Source organism: Mustela erminea, chromosome 18 (genome assembly GCF_009829155.1).
Source record: "Mustela erminea isolate mMusErm1 chromosome 18, mMusErm1.Pri, whole genome shotgun sequence".
Classification (NCBI taxonomy): domain Eukaryota; kingdom Metazoa; phylum Chordata; class Mammalia; order Carnivora; family Mustelidae; genus Mustela; species Mustela erminea.
Genome location: NC_045631.1, coordinates 14,494,777 through 14,508,173, shown reverse-complemented (window position 1 = coordinate 14,508,173; position 13,397 = coordinate 14,494,777). Strand labels below are relative to the sequence as shown.

The 13,397-nt window shown below is 36.9% G+C and overlaps 1 pseudogene; it reads left to right on the top strand.

The window, feature by feature from the left end:
* The first annotated feature begins 9,731 nt into the window (after positions 1–9,731).
* LOC116577724 lies at positions 9,732–11,016 on the top strand (annotated as a pseudogene).
* Positions 11,017–13,397: the final 2,381 nt, after the last annotated feature.

Genomic DNA, 13,397 nt, shown 5'->3' with positions numbered 1-13,397 from the left:
TAAAAAAAATTGTGAGTTAGTATATAAATGGTAATGATTTATTTTTTTAGACAAATACTATTCTAGCCTCCACATGATCTCTTAAAAAAAACAACTAAAGTAAAGGTTAAAAAGAATTAGAGGAACTACTGGGTATTGGACAGTGGTACTACATACGAATGAAATTTCAAAATTCTTACTTGAAAACAAAATTGGTGTTTTTACCTTTATAGAATATAGGAAAACTACACCCTTGAAAAATAATGGCCCTCTAAAATTATATCAAATACCTATGCTATTTCAGTCACCATGAATACATCAGAACTCTGTACAGGCGTTCAAATATCATTTAAAACCATCAGTTTCTTTACCAAGATTATGAATTCAAAATAGTAGTTAATCAATTCTTTATTTAATGATACTGTTTCTTGTATCGATGTTTATGTTATTTATTTATTTTTTTAAATTTATTCTCTCTCTTTCTTTTTTTAAATTAACACAGCCAGAGTTTCCCAATTATCCATGGAAATCACGTCGCCTGAAGTCGTCACTCATTATATAGAATAACAATATTTTTGAACTCACTGATAGGAAGTTCCAGTTTCACTGCTTTTGACAAGTTAATTCCCCTCTATTACAGAGACAGGCAGCAAAATTAGTCAGACAGCTGACTTGCAAACTGAACATTGTATAACAAGAGTATTAGTATAAGAATATGGTGAATTACAACCATAGCTTGAATTAAGACCTGGGAGATATTCTAAATCTATTACTTCAAAACTATATTACCCTAAGCTTTTTTTAAATCATTAAAATTGAAAATGTAAAACAAAATAATGACATGGAAAAGTAGTAATAGGTGTTTTACATAACAAAATGGGTGTTGTAGGGACCAAATGTCTGTGAAAATGTCTGGCATAGTGAATTTCAAATAGACTTTATTAATGAGTATTCTACAAAAACTTTATATATTTTTAAAAAACACATAAAATTATATGTGTTTTAGAGACACATGGAAGTATAAGTTATGGTTAAAATCATTTCTGTTCCAGGGCACCTGGGTGGCTCAGTGGGATAAAGCCACTGCCTTCTGCTCAGGTCATGATCTCAGGGTCCTAGGATGGAGCCTTGCATCAGGTTCTCTGCTCAACAGGGAGCCTGCTTCCCTTCTTCTCTCTCTCTGCCTGCCTCTCTGCCTACTTGTGATCTGTGTCTGTCAAATAAATAAATAAAATCTTAAAATAAAGATCATTTATGTTCCTAGGATGACATTTTGATATATGTGGGGAGCCACTGGTTTTATGTGGCACAGAAAAACGATGCCTTCAAATGTTCAGTATCTGAAAACTTGATATTCTTTCATATTTATCACCCAGTGTTCAGCAATTCATCTTCAAAATTATTTAGGTAGTATGTATTATATACTCCCAAGTAAGAATTATATGGAAATAATCCAAGTTGCCCCCTCCTTACCATTAAATCTTAAATAATTAAACTAGTTGTGGATTACTAGGACACTATATCAGATTTTTTAAAAATAACAAATAAATATACAAGAAAACAGAAAAACTGCATGCTTATTTCCTTTCTGTGACTAACACTTCTTGTATGACTTTAGACAACTCATTTGACCTTTTATGCACTTGGCAATTCTACTTAAAAAATGAGGGGAAAATATCATGTTTTGTATCCAAAATGGAATAGGACTCTCTTAAGTTTCCTTCAAACATTAAGATGCTTATAATCAGTATAAAACATCTATTTAAAACTTCTACAAATTAAAAAAAAAAAAGATTTCTACAAATTTAGTCCTTTATTGTATTGAAAAGAGATAATATCATCCAAAAAGAGATATTCTTCATTAAATATTCATAAAAAACAGTAATTTCTATACTGCTTGTGGTACATCAGCCATAAGGAAGTACAATATTATTAACATGAAGAAAAATAAAATAAGCATAGACTGCATTTTAAAATGAAAGTTAGTTTATTTGATTGCACAGTCTATAGACTCAGAGTACCTCAAACCTGCAAACTGTATGACAAGTGAGATTACAAAGTGAGATTAGGTCTGTGCCAGTGACATGTAATTTTGATACAGTAAGTGATTAAATTCCTCACATTTAGTGAAAGAAAAGCTGTTATGAAAACAATAGTTGGAATCATTGTAATCATCACACATAAATTATTTTGTTTATAATAAAATGCAGTTGGAGCAAGATAAGGCTGAAACAATTACCAACATATGTTCTCTCATCTCTTGGGCAGTCATTCCTGGAGGGTGATTAGCAAACTGGAATGTTTCAATTTGAATTGGCAAAGTTTCTAAAATTGGATCACGAACGCATGCAGTCAAATGATGAGACAATCCCCTGAGAATCAGGATTCATGTATTCCAATTCTACTTCACTCATGTCTTAACAAAGTTGCACATCCTTTATGCAGTTTACATTTTTCCAGAAGAATTATCAAAATGATAAAACTGGGGGAGGTAGTTTTCATGGTCAATAGTCTGACATTGGCATTGTAAGAAAATCCAGTTGTGGGGAAACACAATAAACTGAGAGATAAATTTTACTTGATATTATGATTTCTAGCTGTTTGGATACTTTATGCTCTAATTTATATATAATTAATTACAAGGCCATCTTTTAGGGCCCTTTAGCTCCTCATCTTATGAGCTGTGACCTCATCACTTCTAAAATGAGGAAACTCATTTTAGGATCTTGTAAAAAGCAAATGCACTAATAAAAGAAGTAACACACTTATCCAATATATAATAGGTTTAGCATCCAATATATAATAGGTTTTCCATATATAAACCTATATAATAGGTTTAGCATCCAATATATAATAGGTTTTCCAAAAAGTGATTAAATGTTAGTATAGATAGCACTCAGTGAACAACTCTGTTCACAACCCCATTACCTAGTAATCCCCAAATTTTAGTTTCTCTCCATTATGCATGATATTAAAAAGTATATCAGTATCCTCTAAAGTTGCCAGTGATCAAAGCTAAAGATGGTACTTACTTTTTGCTGTGATCATATTATTTTAAAAGACCCCAAGACACATTATTTTAAAGGACCCCAAATTCTGCAAATTAAACCAGGAATGAACCATGAACTCAAGAAGGATCTATAAGATTAAAGGAATAGATATTATACTAACAAACAAAACAATAGCAACAAAGAAAACCAGATTGAAATAACCGTTTTTTAAGCCTCTGAGGTGGCATTTCTTAAAAACCAGTTGTTAATTCTTTTAAGTCATGTAGATATTTTCACATTTGAGGTCCCATAGATGATATTTCATTTAACAAGTGTGAACATGGGTTTCTGCCAAAGTTGTTTTTTAAACATGCTTTGGATGAAGTGGAGACTGGAGTAGTCACCAAGAAAAATGGTGTCCTTTTTTTGTTCATTTTCACCTACAATTGAGAAGAAAATCTATCAGTTACAGACACAACCATTTTCTTAAGTACATAATTAAAAATGGCTGCCTTGAGGCTCCTGGTGGTTCAGTAGTTAACTATCTGCCTTTGGCTTGGGTCTTGATTCCAGGGTCCTGGGATCAAGCCTGCATCTTAGGTGCTACCTGGTCACCAAGAAGCCTCCTTCTCCTACTCCCACTTCCCCTACTTGTGTTCCCTCTCTTGCTGTCCCTTCCTGTCAAATAAATAAATAAATAAAATATTTTAAAAAATGCTGCCATGACTCTGGCTTAACAAAAAAACTGGGTGCCTGGGTGGCTCAGTAGGTTAAGCCTCTGCCTTCTGCTAAGGTCATGATCCCAGGGTACTGAGATCGAGCCCCACAATGGGCTTTCTGCTCAGCCTGAAGCCTGTTTCCTCCCCCGCCTCTCTGCCTGCCTCTCTGCCTACTTTTGATCTCTGTCAAATAAATGAATAAAATCTTAACCAAAAAAAACCTAAATATTATTGTTGTTCATTAGTACCACATGTGTTTCCATTTTATTTTTACTTGTTTATTTTAAAGAATTTATTTATTTATTTGACAGGAAGAGAGAGACAGTGAGAGAGGGAGCACAAGCAGGGGAAGTGGGAGAGGGAGAAGCAGGCTTCCTACTGAGCAGGGAGACCCATGCAGGGCTTGACCCCAAGATCCTGGGATCAGGACCCCAGCAGAAAGCAGACACTTAAAATTAACAATGGAACCCCCCAGGTGCCCCACTACATCACCTATTAAATAAATTTTATTAATCAACACTTTTTTTTGGTCTATCTTATGTGTGATTTAATAACACGTTGTGTTTTAATTTGCTCTTTCATGATCACTGAGGATGTTATGAATCTTTTCATGTGTTTATTGGCTGATTTTTTTTCCTCTTTGGGATAGTTCTGTTGAAATATTTTCATTGTTTTTAAGTTACCTACATTTCTTTATTGATTCATACTTCTTATATCTTTTTGTATACACTTTCTTAGTTGGTATATCAATATAGCCTTTCATAGTTTTTGTCTTGTCATTTGGTGGGGAAGTTTTGTTTTGTTTTGTTTTGTTTTACCTTTTTTTTTTTTATTTCCAGCGTAACAGTATTCATTATTTTTGCACCACACCCCGTGCTCCATGCAATCCGTGCCCTCTATAATACCCACCACCTGGTACCCCAACCTTCCACCCCCCGTCCCTTCAAAACCCTCAGATTGTTTTTCAGAGTCCATAGTCTCTCATGGTTCACCTCCCCTTCTAATTTCCCTCAACTCCCTTCTCCTCTCCGTCAATAGTCTTTTTGTAATAAATCCAATCCCATTAGATTCTCCTCTCACTCTCTTTCTCCCTCACTCTTGCTCTCACATTATTCTTTAAATTTCCTAGGTAATTACTAGTCCTTTTCATTTCCATGTAAATATAAGAATTGGCTTATAAATGTACATAGTAGAAATTATGTATAATAATAGAATAGAAATAGTAGAAAAGTGAACTTGCTAGAAATTGAACTGGGATTGCATTGAATCTTTAAATCATGTTGGGGAAGACTGAAACTTTATAATACTGATTATCAAATCTATGAACATGTTATAGTAACATATTTAACATATTAACATATTTGACATCCCATTTATTTAGGTCATAAATTCCCCTTAGTAATATTTTATGGTTTTTCTGTGTGGAGACTTTCTGTCTAGAGACTGTATGAAGTCTTTTGATAGATTCATTCCTAGTTTTGATGTTCTCATAAACATTATTTTCAAACCCAGCTCATATTTCACAGAATTCCAATGAATTTTTCTTAATTTTTAACTTATATCCTATGACCTTGATTAATTCACTTACTGATTCTAATACTTTGTACATTATTTCAGATTATCTTTCAATACAAATTTTATTCATTTTATCCAGTTGTTATAACTTTAATTTTTCCTCTGTAACTTAGTACACGGGCTTGGACATCCACTTCTAGGTTTGTAGATTAGTTGTTCAATTTTAGGTGTTCAATATTACAAAATTTTATTTCTGCCTTGGTGAGCTTATTATGTTTCTCTTATAAGCATTACATCATTATGTGTGTGTGTGTATTTATGCAATCTAACAAATTTAATCTTTTAATTAGAGTATGTAACCCATTTACATTTCATGAACTTTTTGAACACTAAATTTTTGTTCATTGTCTTGCATTATTTTTTGCTTCATCACTTTTTATATCCCTTTTTAAAAATATTTTTTTCCTTTATATCTTTAAAATGCTGATACATGCTGTCAACCTCCAAATCTCTGGTGACTTAAAGTACATACAAAATGAGAAAAAAGAATGTCGACTTACAAAGAATAACCATTTAGCTTTTATAGCTCCTTATTTTAAAACACTAGAGAATTTCATTAAACAAAAAGAAACAAGTTCAGAAGGAAGGAGTGAGATAAAATAACCCTAATCAGCACATAAACAGATATTAAATACAAAAAAAAAACCCTGTAAATTCCAAAAAGAGGTGAACTGTTTTTAGAAAGATGGCATATGACTTTAGGTAAGAATAACTTTCATGGAGATTTATGAAGTTGAGGTGGTAGAATTGTTCAGTAGGTACCAAAAGCATGCGAATAACCTTGTAATGAAAGGAAAGAAGACTGAGATTCTAAACAAAAATATTTTATTAGCAAAAATATATATTTTTTATAATACATAAAAACTATCCCAGTCCTCAACCCCAGCACCTGGGAGCATGACCTTATTTGGAAATATGGTCACTGTAGATGTAACTAGCTAGGATAAGGTCATATTTGAGTAGGGTGGGCCCCTAATTCAATATGACTTGTGTCCTTATAAGAAGGGAAACTTTGGATACACAGATATGCACTGAGGGAGAATGCCATGTGAAGAATACCAAAGCCAGGGAAATACTTCAAGCTGGGAGAGAGGCCTGGAACAGGGATCCTTCCTTAATACCTTCTAAAGGAGCATGGCCTACCAACATTGTAGCCTCTAGAACTGAGACTGTTAATTTATGTTGTTTAAGCCATTAGGTTTATGGAATCTTGTTTTAGCAGCCCTAGAAAACTAATACAAACCTTGTTAGAGGAAAGGAAACCAACCATAAGAACATGGGGAATTGGAAAAAAAAATGTTTAAAACGTTGAAAAGGAACACACATTTCTGAACCCTGTGAAAAGGAAAACAAGCAAACAAACTGAGCCCCAGGATTAACTCAGCTTTTCACCTGGGGTGTTCTGTATGGTGGGGGTATGGAGGAGATTCCAAGGAAAAGATGGGAGTCTCACTGGTATGAAGAAGGAGAGATTGGAATGCAGAAAGGCTGGAGTGATAAAAAAAGTCATGGGTTCCAGAAAGAAGGAAGTCATGTAGAAAACAAGCTCTTAGAAATAGACACTGGAGTCCTCTTGATTCCTTCCTAAATATTAAGCAGTGTGTGTATAAGAAAATGCCCCAGGTTCTAACAAAGAGTAAATGGAACTGAACCAGATGGTTCCCAAGACTCATACAAGGCTAGAAGTCATTTGAGTTACAACCAGCCAGAGTGAAGTGTTCTTTTCGATAAGTCTGGATATTCAATAGAGACCCAGTAAGGATCATGAATTAGTAGTGGGACTAAATTATCACTAAAATAAAGGTAAGTCAACAGATTCCCTAAACAAGTTGAAAAACTATTTTGGAAAGAATCAGAATTATCTACTAATATCTCACTGCCCATGTGACAGCTAGTAATAGAAGTAAGATAGCATCCTAAAAATTACTCAGCTAATCTAAAGGAAGGCAGTTAGAAAGGGAAGAAGGAACAGATATGGGAAAAAGAAAATAGAACTAGCAAGGTAGTAGAGTTAAACTTAAACATTTCAACAATTACCTGAACAATTAACTATTAATATTCTATTTAAATAAAACACCTAACTATGTCAGTGAAAAATAAACTTTTAACATAAGAATGCAGATGATAATGTAGATTTTGTTAAAAGAAAAATTATGAAAAGGGCTATTTCATACACATACCAATCATAAAAGGTTGAATTTAATATGTTTTGACAATAGACAATATAAAGACAATCAATATAACAGAGAAAGAATACAATTCATAATAACAAAAGGATCAATTTATAAAGACATGGCAATCACAAAGGTGTCTGTATCTGATTAGAAAGCTTCAAAATACATGAAACAAAAACATCTTGAAAAGAAGAAATTGACAAATCCAATTGGGAGAATTCAACTCTCATCTGTCAATAATTAATAGAACAAGCAGATACAAAAAATGGGTAGTAAAGAGACCTAAAAATCCATTCAACCTACTTGGTCTGTTCAGCACTCAAACACAATGCCCAACAAATGCAGAATACCCAACGACGCAGGAAATACTCATTGAGATAAACCACACTGAAGTCCATAAAACAAGTCTCAAGACATTTTTTAAAGAGAGCATAGGGCCACCTTGGCGGCACCATCAATTAAGTGCCCAACTCTTGTTTTTGGCCCAGGTCATGATCTCAGTGTCTTGCAATTGAGCCCTGAGTCAAGCTTTGTGCTCAGTGCAGAGTCAACTAGGACTCTCTCTTTTCCCTTCCCTTCTCACCTCCCCCACTCACGTGTTCTCTTTTTCTAAAACAAACAAATCTTTTTAAAAAAATGGTTGAAAGTATTTTCTTTGACTAAAACAGAAGCTAGGAATTGGTAATAGGAAAATATATGGAAAAGTTCTTGGAATGTAAACCATGAATAAATTTTAAATAAACCATGAGTAACATAAGAAATTATATAGAAAATTAGAAAATATTTTGAATTGGATATAAAGGAAAGTATGACACTTAAATGTATGATTTGGGAAAGATTATGTCATGGAAATGGTGGAACAGGATGCCAAGCAGTATTTCATCACTGAAACAATCATTAGATTGGCAAAAAATTACAAGGTTAGCTTTTTGGCACTCTAGAATCTCATAAAAATTTACAGCAACAAGTTCTAGGATTCAAAATCAACATGTAAAAATCAGTTGTGTTTCTTTCTATGGTGATGAAATATCTGAAAAAGAAATAGGAAAACAAGCCCTATATACAATAGCATTAAAAAGGATAAAGTATTTATGAGTAAACTTAACTAGGGAGGCAAAAGACTTCTATGCTAAAAATTGCAAAACATTGATGAAAGAAATTACATAAGACCTAAACAAATGGAAAGATGTTCTGTGTTCATGGATTAAAAGGCTTAATATTTTTGCAATACCCAAAGTGAATCTACATGTTTAACACAATGCCTATTGACACTCCAGTTGCCTTTTTTTTTTTTTTAACAGAAATTGGGAAAAAAAATCTATTATTTATATGGAACCACAAAAGGCCAAATCAATCCTGAGAAAAACAAAGCTGAAGGGATCACAACTGTAATTTCAAAATGTATTACAAAACGATGGTATACAAAGCACTACACTACTGGTATAAAGACGAATAGTTTATGTAGCACCAGTTCTTATTTTATTTATTTTATGGTTTTATTCTTTCTTCTGATTTCAGATTTTATTTATTTAAGTCTTCTGTCTTTGTTCTTGGTCTCATTAAGTGTTCCTCAATTTTATCTCAATAGAGAGAATCAACAAAAACAAAGGTTACATCTTTGAAAACATCAACAAAATTCACAAACTCATATCTACACTGACCAAGAAAAAAAGAGAAGGCTTAAATTGCTAAAATCAAAATGAAAGTTATGACATTACTATAGACCTTACAGAAATAAAGGCACATAGAAGAATACTATGAACAATTTAGATGACCTAAATGAAATGAATAATTTTCTAGAAACACGCAAATTACCTAAACTGACACAGGATGAAATAGTAAATCTGAACATAAATATAACACAGAAAGAGATAAATAGCGATAAAACAATCTCCAAACAGAAGAAAAATGAGGACCAGCTTCAAAGGTGAATTGGAAGATTCAATATTATTTAGATGTCAATTTTATTCACAATTTGTCTATAGACTCAAAGAAATTTTAATCAAATTCCAACAGGATTTTTTTTTGGAGAGTCATGAGCTGATTCAGAAATTTATATGGAAATTAATTTTTCCCAGTTTTATTGAGATATAATTAATACATAGCATTGTGTAAGTATAAGGTGTTGATTTGATACACAAAGTACTACGAAGTGATTACCACCACAAACCTCCTTGAAATCACATTATTAGTGTTTCTTTTTTTTTTATTATTCCTTTTTATGGTTAGAACATTGAAGCTCTACTCTTCTCAACTTTCAAGAATATAAAACGTTGGGTGATGTCATGCATGCAGGCAAGATGGCCAAAGGGGAAGAACATGGGCTGGTGGTGGAGCTGGCTGCAACAGAGCTATCAGGCAGTCAAGGAGCAGTCCTCTGAAGCCTGGTAGTTCGTGAAGCGAGACCTGACAGAGTTCACCCAGGTGGAGCAGCATGACACGGCCTGCACCATTGAGGACATAGCCAGTGCGGTTAAGCAGAAGCTAGCTACTGAAGGCTTCTTGGGGGCAACAGGAAAAATGAAGAAGGGTTTGTCTGACTTCCTAGGGGTGATCTCGGACACCTTTGCTCCCTCACCGGACAAAACCATAGACTGCGATGTCATCACCCTGATGGGCACGCCCTCTGGCACAGCTGAGCCCTATGATGGCGTGAAAACTCACCTCTATAGCCTGCAGTCAGACCCAGCAGCCTACTGCAATGAACCAGATGGGCCCCTGGATTGTTTGATGCCTGGCTTTCCCAGTTCTGCCTGGAGGAGAAGAAGGGGGAGATCTCAGAGCTCCTTGTCCCAGAAGCTGCTTCCCATTCAGAATTCTGGCATTGGTATTTCTATAAAGACCATCAACTAGAGCAGGAGCAGGCCCGGAGGGATGCCCTGAAGCAACGGGCAGAACAGAGCATGTATGAAGAGCCTGGCTGGGAGGAGGAAGAATAGGAGCTTGTGAGCGTTTCAGCCACATCTCCAAAAGAGGCAGATTCCTGTGGCCAAAACTTCCACTATCCCCTGAAGGAGGACCTGGCCCCCTGAGCCCCTGTGAAGAGAATCCTGTAACTCCAGCTGAACCTCCTATAGAGGTAACCCCGTCAGAGAGCAGCGAGAGTGTCTCCCTGGTAACGCAGATCACCAAACCTGCCACTGTAGCCGAGGCAACAGGGTTGCCCAAGAACCTGTCCCAAAAGCTTCTAGAGGCATCTTTGGAGGACAATGGTCGGACTGTGAATGTGGGTGAGACTGGGCCCCTGCCCCCAGCTCCGTTGAAGCCCCACATCCCTGCTAGCCACCTCAGTGGCCCGGAGCCCAGGCCTCCAGCCAGAGAAGAGACTCTGAGGGAGGAGGTGCTCACAGACTTATGGGTGTTTGAGCTGAACTCTAACAGTGGGAAGTATACACCCTCTAACAATGGAAAGAAAGGCTAAAGCACAGACATCAGCGAGGACTGGGAAAAGGACTTTGACTTGTACATGACCGAAGAAGTGCAGATGGCACTCTCCAAAGTGGATGCTTCTGGGGAGGTGGAAGATGAAGAGTGGGGGGACTGGGAATGAGGGGAGCCGAGCATGAAGCTCCCCCACCCACAGAATCTCCCACTCCCTTTCTCATCTCATCCCAGCCCTGGAAGATACTGACTGAGAATGCCTCCCCAATGATCTCTGTCAACCAGAGCTCTGGGCACAGATTCTGGGTGGCTCCTTGCTGGTCCTTTGGGCCTCTGCTCACATCTGGGAAGGGGCTCACTAAATCCAAACCAGGAACTCTGACTTTTGCCAACCATAGGATGACTCAAGGGGGAGGAGACTTACCCCCTCACCAGAAGCACCTACATTTCTCTGCTGAACACCCACTGTTCTTAGGGACTCTTGCTGGGAAGTCCCAAGGGATAATTCTAGCCCTTCTACCTGTGTAGTCGGAAGCTAAGCACCAGTCTCCTGGAGGAAGTGGAGATAACACTCTGTCCACCCATAAGCAGGCAAGAAAGGCCATCCCACTGTCCTTGGCTAGACTGGTATGGCCAGCCCGTTCTGGTTTCTAGCTCAGTGAGTAAGAGGCATTCCTCTCTGGGAAACTTGCCTCTCTTAGGGAATCTCCCCCTCCCAGGCATTTTCCATTCCCAGAAAAGTTCCTCATGGTTCCAAATCTAGAGACCAAACCCTGAGTTCCCACCTCCTTTCTCTTGTCTGGCCCAGGCTGGTATGTCCCCATCCCTCTCCCAGTGCTGCTTCTTGTGGGATGCACCCAAGTCCTTAGCCCAGCTGTGCCACCAGCAAGAGTCTGCTCTTGCATTTCTTCCCTTCCCTGAAAAGGGAGGGGGTCACTTCAGGCCCTTCTGTGCATTACCTGGTGGGATACCTTGTCCAACCAGCTACCCACCTCCACCCCCCCGTAGTTTAGGACACAAGTCAGCTACCAGCAGTAGAGAGCAGCGGTCGAAGCCGAGTACTTCCGACTCTGGTAAGCCCAGCTTCTTCCCCTCAGCCCTTCTGCTTCTTGAAGGGATATGCTAGGGGTGAACTTCTTGAGACTCTCATCAGGCTTCTGCAAAAGCTTTTCTTCCTGAAGACTGACCCAGTATATGTGGCTCTCACCCTCCACTCTGTGGAGCTGTTCCTCTCTTGGGGGAATGAGGAGCTGCAGGAATTCCTGGAGACCCTGGTGCTTCATGATGCTGCTCGGTGATTCTTGCACAGACTGGTGTATTTACCAGTGATTTAAAGGGATTGTGGTCGGGTGTGTTAAGAGAGTGGTGATCACTTCCACTTCAGACCTGCAGTGAGGGGGTGGGATGGAAAGAATGTTGAATCTTGGTTTTTTTTTTTTTTTGATGGGATGGGGTTTTACTCTTTGTAATTATTTCTTTAGTTTAATTAACCTTTTGGTTGTTCGTGCAATATTATATATTTTAAATTATAAAAAAGAATATAACACATTATTATTAAATATAATCACCATGTTGTACTTTAGGTCCCCAGAACTTATTTGTCTTACAACTGGAAGTTTGTACCCTTCCACAGGCACCTCCCAGTTTCTTTCATATCTAGCCCCTGGTAACCACATTCCACTCTGTTTCTACGAGTTCAGCTTTTTGTAAATTCTGCATATAAGGAGTATCATATAGTAATTGTTTTTCTCTGTCTGACTTATTTAACTTAGCATAATATCCTCTAGGTCCTTCCATGTTGTTGCAAATGACAACTGACATTTTTTTCATGGCTGAATAATACCGATATATTAATATTGATAATACTATGATATATATTATCACTTATACAACATATATTATCACATATATTGATAAATTATTACCCATATTTCTATATTCTCCATTCATCCATTGATGGGCACTTACTTTCATACATATCTTGGCTATTGTGAATGTGGGAGTGTAAGTAACTATTCAAGATCCTGTTTTCATTTTCATAGGGTATACATCTGGAAGTGGGATTGTGGATCATAAGGTAGTTCTACTTTATTTTCTTGAGGACCTACTGATTTTCATCGTGGCTGTACCAGTTTATCTTCCTACCAAAAACATACAGGTTTTTCTTCACATTTTCACCAACACTTGTAATACTATTTTTTTAATGATTGTCATTTTAACAGGAGGTGATATTGCATTGTGGTTTTGTTTTGCATTTCCATGATGATTAATGATGTTGATAACCTTTTTGTGTAATTTGTGTACTTGTTGACAAAAACTTACCTCCTTCCTCTCCTCCTCCTTCTTGTCCTGCTACTTCCTCCTCCTTCTCATCCTCCTTTTTTAAAAGATTATATTTATTTATTTATTTAGAGAGAGGGAGTGTGTGTGTGTGTGTGTGTGTGTGTGTGTGTGTGTGACCAGGGGGAGGGGCATAGGGAGAAGGAGAGAGAAAATCCCAAGAAGACACCACACTGTGCATGGAGCCTGGTGCAGGATTTGATCCCATGATCCTGATATGGTGACTCAAGCCAAAATTA